The sequence below is a fragment of the Sinohyriopsis cumingii genome, chromosome 5 (genome assembly GCF_028554795.1).
Source record: "Sinohyriopsis cumingii isolate HCF-2022 chromosome 5, ASM2855479v2, whole genome shotgun sequence".
NCBI classification, from domain to species: Eukaryota; Metazoa; Mollusca; class Bivalvia; order Unionida; family Unionidae; genus Sinohyriopsis; species Sinohyriopsis cumingii.
The window spans coordinates 101,044,910-101,056,474 of record NC_142965.1 but is presented as its reverse complement, the minus strand read 5'-3'; positions in this window follow the sequence as shown (position 1 = coordinate 101,056,474).

Sequence of the window (11,565 nt, the reverse complement as noted above, 5' to 3'; positions counted from 1 at the left end):
CACTCAGAAAGGCGGTTTCAGTGCTATGACAAGGGCGGTATGGAGATTGTACATTGCTAAAAAGACTATTAGAATTCAGATGAGATTCAAATTGGTATTTAAACAATGTTTCTAAGATTTTTTTTTAAAAGAATGAAGGGTTAGAAACAGAGCGGTAGTTCTTTAAATTATGTGTGGTAAGTTTCGGTTTCTTCATCAGAGGCTTTACAATGAAAAACTTGTATGTGTCTCTTATACATAATTTGCTTTTTTCTCTCACTCAGAAACCCATTCATAGCGATACATATATTGAAGTTATTTAAGCCCAAGCGATACATGTGAAACTATATATTGTCTTCTTTGGAGTTGTTAAAAGATAATGAGGAAGAACCAAACGAGACCCTAGAAAAGGTGACAGGCCTGGTATCGTTAGGGTTATGATTATAATTATCTTATCGATTTAAAAATTCAAACAGTAAATTTAATGCAGTCATAGAAACCTATTGATGACCTGATTATCCGACCCTGAAATATTTTCATACTTAAACTTTAAAAGCAAAAAGCATTTTTACTAGTTCTGGTGCTTTATTCTCTATTTATTTTTAACAATTGAAATTTAGTTTAATCTTACACACGCTCATACACACAGGGACAGATATGTCTATACCAAGGGCTTGCTACCATTCGAAAAGTTGACGAATGCATCTATGCGAGACATATTCTCTATGTTTAAGCAGGAGTATTAATCACCTTTAATGATATAATGTGCAAAAGGCTTCCACTGCTATGCAATTCTCGTGCATTGTGGGTTTTATGCGTAAAATCCTTAAAGAGTGGATACTGATCACAGTTATCAAAACACCTTGATTACACCTTTGCTACAAGGAATTTAACAAGATGGGGTTAAAACTGCCGTTCGAACTATGACATTATTTTTAAAAGGTAAGATATTTCCTTAATATTGTTTGCTTTATTAATTTTACGAATGTATTTCAGATTCACAAACAAATATTGCGCACAAGGTTGTATGCATATGCATTAGAAAATGCGTGTTCTGATGTGGAGAATATTTCATGATTAGCAGCTTGTCAAATAAAATCGAAATCAGTCTGATATGTGTTACACATTCATAATATTTCCAAGAGTACAGCTGTAAGCGAAAGGAAGGCTTATGATCCTTACTTTTCAATAAGCAAACCAAGTAGCCCATGTGGCGCTGTGCTATGATTATCGTGTAAAATGTCACTGGTTAGAGCCATACAACAGTCAACCTTTTCTTAAATAAATATGATGTGAACAGGTGAAGATGCTTTTCAAAATGAAATATTGACAAATTTGATCTAATAAAATCTTTATTAAAACACTGACAAAATAAAATCAAGTGTATTTATGTGGAAAAATCACCCAAACCCTCAAAATAAATGAAAAATAAATCATTTAGCCCTATTTAACCTATTTTGTGAACACTAAGCCAGTTTAAAAGCATTTCCACTTAATGGGAACATTACTGACTTTATGGCCATAGTAACCGAAGGTAGTGGTGTTTATGTATACATATGATACATAATTATATTTTTAGGCAGTCTGCACACATGTATCTGGATGTTGCCTCCATTTTTAAACGTTTAATATTGTCGCGGTGATCCTTTTTTGACCGTTGACATAACCCGGGGGGTTAGCCTTCAAGTTTGAAAACTGTCCCCAGTGTAATTATACCTTCAGTGGGATATGCGTGTTTCAAAAATATATCGCTAGTTATCATCAAACCTTAATTGTGAAACAGATAAACACAAGTGCATATTTGATCAAACAGGGCAGAAAATATTGCATTAAAATAAAGGTTGCCCCCCTCCTCCGTCTTAGAATTGTACAAATGACGTTTAAGTCCCTTTGGTCACATTTATTTTGTTTCGTACAATATATTTTCAACTAACAGATACATCCTGGTTTTCACTGACCATTTGACACATTTGACAAGATGGGTAGAAGCAGATGAAATCTGCAATTATAATGCACGATGTGTGGACACAATTTATTTGCACCACGGCGTCCCCAATATGCTCAATGCGGACCAGGGGGAAATAATGATAAAAATAAACAGCCGCCTTTGTATTTCTTTCTTTCTGTGTGTTTCGGCTGCCAAAAAAGATGTCGCGAGTTCAACGTTTTAAAATACTTTGTATCTTTTGTATTTTTATGTTCAAACTTTATTTTTAGCTCGCTCGTCCAAATTATTTTTTTAAAAAAAACAACAAACTTTTATTTAATTTACTTGCTAGGACGAGAAATTAACCTTGTTATGTAATGGACTAAATGATTTTCTTTACATCACAATGGGAATTATTCACAGAATTGCATCCCCTCCCCATGCCATCCAGAGACAGGAGGTCAGATTTAAAGATACAAAAACACATTGTGTTGCATGATCGCGTCATAGGTAAATGACCAATCAAATAATTTGAATAAACTATTGCCACCTATTTTGTTTGCCTCTAGAACGGCCGAACACGACGTTAGAAAGCAAACCCGGTTTTTATTTGTTTATGGCAGTCAAGCGCGCTTACTGCTGAGTTTGATATATCCACAACATCTGAGAACGACACATTCATGCAGTTATCTCGTAACAGTGAAACTGCCTCAGACAATATTTAATATGCCCCAGCAAAACAGAAGAAATAATATGATGCAAAAATAAAGAGGGAGGTCTACATGTTTGGAGACAAAGTGTTATAACACAACTGAAGAAAAGTAACACAGAAGGGGTTTGTGGGTAATGTGACGGCTAACTGGAATGGACCGCTGACAATAACCTAGATAAACAAAGCCAAGGGAAAATTCAATTTGCAATGTTGAAAAAGCTCAATACATGGGCTTATGTTGAAACTTTACAAACAGAAATGAAGCTATGGTGATCAGAACATATCCTCTAAGACAGAAGACACAATGAGCGGCCGAAAATACTCCAAAAATAAACTGCCTTTGAAGAAAAGAAAGGTTGAACAAGAACCAGAAAGTATAGTTAAGCAAGAGCATTTAGTGTATGCAGGAAGTATATGTAAACAATTAAATTTTGACCTTTGAAAAACGAATGACAGTAATAAATCAAAACTTTTTCACCAGATAGTTGAATAATTGATTAAAAAACGGATGTGTTCGGCACATTGAAACTGTATTTAATGCCGACCAAGACGATAACAATGAGAGGGGACGCAACTGTCTTTTCATTAAGTTACTTTCTGTTCGAGGGATAAACTATCATCTTATTTTACGTGATGCCGTTGTAAATTTCATGGAAAGAATCAATGCCATTTCTAAACCAGTGGAATCTCAACCAATGAACAAATATATAAAGACGTCAAAGATGAAATGTAGGCGGTACTTGGAGAACAAATCTGGAAATATTGTCTTTCACTACACGTACAGGTACGTGAGTGTAATTGTTTTATGAATAAGGGGAGGTTGGAATGCATGCATGGGTATCGTTATAGTCCATTGGAAACGAAGCCAAATCTGCAATCTTCATTGAAAATGTGCACGATCATTTTGAGCCAATATTAGATTCCAGAATAAATACCCTGTGTATTCTCATAACGTATATATACATAAAGGATAATGTTCTCTAAAAATTTAGAAAATAGTTGTTAGATTAGTCTTTCTCATCTTGTCTAGCAAACAAAAAGACTAAGATGTAATTAATCTCCAAATAACTTGATGGAATATGAACCATTTATGTTAAGAAATTCACAGGCTGAGCGTAAAACATTCAATGCCTTTCGAAAGTATCTGGACATATTGATCGAAATGTATTTGCTATGTTATGTGACCAGGCGGAGTTTCAAGTAAAACTGAAAGGACATCAAGAAGCTTGGTAGACATTGCTCATGTTCAAATGAATACTTTTGATATCGAAACAGTCATCTTAACGTTCATGTACGTAATATCAACATAGTTGCCCAATTACTAGATTATTTGGACTAATTTGTAAAATTCTTACATTACACTGCAAGTTTCATACAGAACTATTGTGTACCATTTGTTATGATGTCCTTATGGCAAAACAATTATATAAATCAACCCTTGAAATGTTTGTATAGTGTTCTGTGAATATATTGATAGTTTACCTCGCAGCTCTCTATACAGTACCTAATATATATTGCACTGATTTCACGAGGAATTGGATTTTACCTGCACGCGACCAAACATATCTGTTTTGTATCAGGATCAATGAAAAAGTTATATTAGGGGTATCTGTATTAACACCAAGCATAGCTATCCTGAACAGTTATTCACAGATCGGTAAACCTGAACTATGGTCGAGATCAGAGGTATCGCAATGCAGTATAAGGCATGCTAAAGCACAAAAACATGCACAGTAAATTACTGCATAATGACTGAAGACTGAATGTACGGGTTAAACTCTGGATAAATGTCATCGCGTATGTTTTGAATCAGAGTCAGTAAAGTGAATGGATGGATAGATTAGGGGTTTACCGCCAATCGATATTATTTCAGTCATTAACAGTTGTTGATTATGAGGGTGAATGATGAACATGATATATGGATAACGTGAAATTAGGGACGAGCATGTTAGAATACGGCCAACTATCCAGTGATTTACAACGCCGTATTAACGTGCAGGGTATAAATACACTGTACAGTAACCATGCAGTTAGTTACAACACATTTATGTGATCTTTAAGTGCCAATTGGTCTTAATGCGTTTCTCTATTTCTTACAAGATCCTATTTTTGTAAAATCGAGAAATGTTGAAAAATAAAAATTTATTTGAAACTATACATATTTAATGGCGATCAGTAGATTAAAATTGAAAATTGAAATGAATAAATTGAAGTTATTGGTATACATAAAATCAGAGATGGTGAGATGACTTGGGGGAAAGATCATTTAATTAGTCTGAAGACAGGTCTCGATCTATGGTTGACCTTAACAAATGCTTGTCCTATCAGTGTGAGTTTTGGGTATGGCTAGATATTAGAAGGAACGTTGCTCCAATGTTTATATACTTGCTGAATCCCTGACCAATTTGTTAGGTAAGAAATCCAAGTTTCATTGGTCTACAAAATGTCAGGATGCTCTTAATACGTTATAGGCCATCCTTAAGACGGCATCAGTTCATTCAGCTCTAAATTCAATCATTTAAAATGTATATTGAAGCAAGTGATGTTGAAGTATTGATTGCATTAGTACATTCAAGGCTAGAGGCACATCACCAACTTCAGCACTGGATCTTATTTCGAACACCTCTGGAATTTAAATAGAACATCATTCACTGGGGCTGATGATAGAGCCTTTTGGACTATTTGGGAATTAATTCTAAATACTTTAAGTTCTCTGTAAATTTTCACATAGCATTTTAGGGAAATACATCTATTGTTGAATTGTGCAAAAGGTGTCAGTTTCCACTCTTTTCACTTACTTATTTTAAGACAAAAGAGTCAAAAGAGAATAGAGTCTTACTATTAACAATAAGTTTAATTTTCATTTTAAAAACTAAAAAGTTTCCAGTTTCGAAAATATAATAATGTGTGCTCATTACATCTGATGATATAAATATATGCTTTTGCATGAGCGTTATTGATACATTCCAGCTGTGATTATTTTGTCATAATCGGCACCATTTCATATAATAGATATCTACATACTATTTTGCCATAGACAACATCGTTCAAGTACTTTAAAAAGAATACATCTTCTACAATACTTGAGCAGTGCCTGTCGCGCACTCTCACAGAATAATCTTAGACGGGCAATTCAAGAAAGACAAAACTTAAAACATAAAACTTAAATTTAATGGACCAGAACGAGACATGGGGTTCGTGTTGTCCTGTAACATCGGTGATGTGTATCTCATTTCAAAAATATTATTACAATAGAAAGCATGATTTTGATATGAATTACCTTAGTCTTACATGTGACAAAGATAATACATTTCTTTACAAGACTGACAGAACAAACTACATTATTTTTGGGAATCAAATACAGAACAAACTACATTATTTTTGGGAATCAAATACAGAACAAACTACATTATTTTCGGGACTCAAATACAGAAACTGCCAAGGAAAAACAACAAATATTCAACGTCAAAAGGAAGATACTATGCATAAAAAGGATGTAGCTTATAATAAAAGAATCAACCGAGAGGAGAAAGTATGAGCTTTACCATATATAAAGATGTGGAGGCAGTGTCCAGTCAGTACAATAACAATCCCAGGGCATCTATATTAGTACATCCTTTTACAAAAAACCTAAATTTTAATCTGAAAAAAAAAACGATGAAAAATTTAAATCATATAGATGCATGTAATTTATATTGGTCCTACGTATGATATTCAAAATAGTTAACTTAAGTTAGAGCAGAAGACACACAAAACCCGAACAATATTGTATCAACTTTTAAACGTTTTAAGCTTTGCTATGAGAAATAATTAAGTCAGTTATATTTAAATATGCACCATGATAAAAGACTAATATAATATCTGACCTTAAACCTTCTCATTATTTGCATAAAAGGACACTCACAATGTTAGTTGTTATTTTGGGAAATAACATGTATAGTATACGGGAGATAACTCAGCGAAATAGCTAGTGGTGTTGTACTTTTCTTTATTACACAATCTATATAACATAAATTACTACAAGGACACGTGGTCCAAATTGTATACTGTTAAAGTATCCATCCACAAACAATACAATTATTGATAAAGTGGGAACCTAAAGTTTGGGCTTCTATATGTAACAGGGAGATTGAGACAAAGAATAAAGGTTGTTCTCGGAGATAAGAAGGCTGTCATATATCACATATGTCTTATTCACTAGAATGCAGCCCGCATGAACACGCTGATATGAACTATACGTTCATAATCAAACATGATTCATATATTATTTAAACACAACTAACCACATATGAATGATTTTGGCAAGATGTGTTTAAATAGTGTTTTTTGTGGCATTTATGAGAGTTTATGAGCTGACTAGTAATACTAAGTGATCAAGACATAATACTCTCTCCCTATGCTATCACTATCTTTGACAAAAGCTATTTTCCACAACCACCCTCCAAATTCACGATGTGTTAATTATTCAGCCTTTATACATGTTATTGTTGTCATATTGTCATTATTGGATCAAAAACGTTCAATGGTTGTTTGCTTAACTAAATCACAGTTCATAAATGGTGCCCAGATTTATGGTTTTCTATGGATACGGTGCGAAGCTTTTGTTCCCTATGGGTATCATGGTACCAGTTTTCCATAGACATGAGTGCTAAATTTAGGTGAAGTAAATATACCTTCTTCCTTACTTCAGTATAAATGACTCACACTGTCATACAGAGATGTTGCAGATTGACAATTTTGTGTTCCCTAGAACTGAGGACAGACAACTCTGCCAGAAATAAACAAAGGTAAGACATTCACTGTCATAAGATATATATTTTCAATGATGTGAATCAGTTTTAGAAAAACAGACAAATAAAAATCATGTTTCTGATATGAATTAACGTAATCTTGCATGTAGACAAGATACTAAACTTTTCTTTGACATAAACTTCGACACTTACATAATACACCAATCACGGCTAGCGTTGTTGTTTATTTTAACAATGCAATGTTCCCAACCACAATCCCACTTTGTTAAGTTGTACCATTATACCAGTAATAAGTAACCACTGAGAACTTCATACCTGAGCTGCATGTCGACACCGTAATTGACGGGTGGGTGGGGAAGGAAGGGTGAACAATTACCTGTGGGGCCCTACGGAACAAAGTCCTCTGAAGCTGCTTTATTTCAAACATTTCCGTGGCATAATTGAAACTATCTAACTACTTCAGAAAACGTAATCTACAAAACATTCTGGCTGTGTCATGCTCTTTTTCAGGGGTTGCGAGGGCAGGTGCGTGCTACACCCCAATCAAGATCGACCATTGAATACAATTTTGTGTTTTTGTTGTTTTTTTGTTGTTGTAGGGTTTAACGCCATCTTTCAGTACACGATAGGCTATACATGGCGGCCAGTATTAATGGTGGAGGAAGAACCCGGGAAAACCCCGGAGAGAACCACGACCCACGAGAAGCTACTGGCAAGCTTTCTCACATACCCACATTGGCGGAATCCGAGACTCGAACCCATGCAGACAGAGGTGAGATGGCTGTGATCCTTAACGGACAGCACTTTAGACCACTCGGCCACTCGGGGCCCCGTGTTTTTGTGAATGTATGCTGTGTGTGTATATGTGTACGAAACGTGTGTGTAGTACTTATTACTCTGTTTCATATCTTATAATGGCAGATTTAGGTATTTGTATACCACGAGGTTGCGTCTGTGGTAGATCGTTAATATGGGTCTCTATTCATTCTTCAGCCTTGCTTGTTAGGAATATGTTGTGACTCATGCATTTTATTCACTCTTTCAAAATGCTTAAAATTTCCTCAGTTTACGTTCGATTTTACGACGGGGATGGGGCTGGTGATGGCGGAGTGGCGACAGGGACGGTTACTATTTTTTAAACCGGTTACAACTTACCAGTAATGCTCGAACTGTCAACTGTTAACCCGGTAATCATCACGGCTCTAACATTTCATATGATGAACTGTACTTTTTGGTTATGAAGTTGCTTAGCAGATGTATATTTTTATCAAGGGAATATTGCATCTATATGTAACATTACCATTGCAATGATGATCGTTATCAACAAAATGCACACATTTGTTCCACATGACCTTTGTTTTCATAATTCAGCATGGATGAATTTCGCTGATAGGTTTGAAATATACTATAATCCACCTTTATGCACCAACAAGAGGGTAGATTTTAAACATGTATACCGAATAACCATTATTTACTAATCTAATCCATAAACTAAAAGTACGATAAGGCAAACTCAATCATCATACATACTTCCATATTGATCATTTGATATGATTGCTTTCTCTCTACTAACAATATGTGCTGTGTGAACAATATGTACTATCTGTGCATTTTGGACATTGTGAACTGTTTGAAAAATATAGTACAGATAATTGTTAAAATATATAGAATATATGTATAGTACACTGTATCAATGATATACCACAAGATGTATACATTTTTCACTCAAAGGAAACGAGGCTTTCCGAATTTCCTTTAATCTTTTAATTAAGCATATATACAACGAGTGGTATATCATTGCTTACATACTATACATATGTTTTATTTATATCACATACAGATACACATATTTGCCCTTTGAACGGAGTTAAGACTGACTACAGGCAACTGTGTATTGAATGAGTGAATGAACTCTTCACATCCCTGCCGACTGTGTCAGCTGCAAAAGTTAGTTCTGTGCCGTTTGTTGCTATTCACAATTACCTTCGGATACTGATAAGTTGGTTGTTTTCTTTCTTTTTTTTTGAGTTCGCTATTTTTGTTCACATTGATTACATCAATATAAGACACAATTATGATTTAAACATGAAAAATAGTTTTAATGAAGAATGAAGAGCACTTCAAACACTGGGCCGTCAGTCATTTACGTACCTGGGCATGGAAATAAGTGTGGGGTAGAAACTAAGCGAAATGACAAATCAACAAGAGATTATTAAAATATTTAATATATTTACAGTTGATCAAAGTCATTAATCTGCTTTAATTAACATTACTACTGGCCATAAAATTCTCTCTCTCTCTCTCTCTCTCTCTCTCTCTCTCTCTCCTTTGGTCGGTTTGTTGGTTTGACACAAGCGAAAATCGAAGTCATAATCCAATACGCTGGTCTTTTCATGTTTTTTCGCCCGTATTTTGCTACTATGGTCCAGAGAGAGAGAGAGAGAGAGAGAGAGAGTTTCGGCCTTTGGACATTTTCATATTTAATTTATAATAATCGATCTTGAAAACATTATAATCGGTTGAGGAAATAACGACAACAACAAAACATTCAATCCATTATAGTATATGTGCCTTGTAACCAAGAAATTTACCGTATAGTGTCAACAGGCTATTAATATGCTGTTAGGTTAATTGATGTAAGGTCAGTTTCAAGGTTTTCATCCAGCCCAAATTATCTTTCACTTTCACTCCATGAGCGGGGAGGGGGAATGTGAAGCAGAAAGGATTGCGATGATATTATGTACCATATAAAATTCATTTAGAAAATTGCGATCATTAATACTTTTAATACTTTTCGTTATTTGCATACGTCATTGATGATTACTGATTGGAAATTCATCATTGAGATATATAGGCATAGAATCAACAGCACACAGTATCAAGAATGTTTATACACTGTATATGAGATTTATTGCGCCATGGGCTGATTATATCAAATTGCTGTATACCAACACTTTAAAAGAAATGTTATTTTTATGTATGTGATATATATATATATATATATATATATATATATATATATATATATATATATATATATATATATATATATATATATATATATATATCACATACATAAAAAATAACATGGCATTAAAAGTGTTGGTGTAAAGCAAATTGATATATCAATATTAATGGTATATCAAATTGTGATCCGCCCATGGCGCAGTAATACGAATATATAAACATTCTTTCAACCGCAGGCCAATAGATCAATGATGAATTTTTACTCATTCATTAATCATAAATGCCATGGAAATTACGATAAAAAGTATTAATAGTCCCTGATTTCTAAATGATATTAGAATGGTACACAATTTGATCGGAATCCTTTCTTTTATCCATTATTCCTCGTGCGTAAATAACAAAATAAACACAAATCTGGAGTGAGAGAGAAAAACATATTGCGCTGGACGAAAACATTAAAACTGAACTTGTACCAAGTAACCTACAGTAATCTGGTTCGTCGTAACGGTATGTTTACGCTTTCCTTTGGGATCTATCTACAGCCTTCATAATATCAATGATACATATTTGCAATAGCCAGTGACACTAGGCTTGTATGTTAAATTTGTCGGTTACGAGGCACACATATTGTATTGTTTTTTTAAATCCTTTGTTGTTGTTTCTTAAACGTATAATAATGTTCTAAAAATCGATATTAGTTATTAAATATAAAAATGTCCAAATGATCACCCCGTCCCTTCCTCTCTCTCTCTCTGGATTATCGTAGTTAGATACGGGCTAAAACCATGAAAATACGAGCGTTGGGGCTTTCGCTTGTGTGATACGACGATATCTCTTGACCTGTGAATGATGGTAATAAAAGCCGTCCAAAGGAGAGAGAGAGAGAGAGAGAGAGAGAGAGAGAATAATGACTTAAGCTAGCTGTCAATATATTAAAATATTTTAATTACCTTTTGTTGGTTCGTCATTTCACTTAGTTTCTATTCAAGGCTAATTTCCATACGCCAGTATGTGAATATCTGACAGTACAGTTTATGTGTACAAGAAGCTAACCGTGTTTGCAGTGCATTACTTTCTTCATACAAACCATATTTCATTTTTAAACCATGAGTGTGTCTTATATTGATCTAATAAATGTGAATAAAATAGAAACTGAAAAAAAAAAACAATCAACTTTTCAATTTGCATCTGTGATTGTGAATAAGAAGAAAAATCGTAGAACTACATTT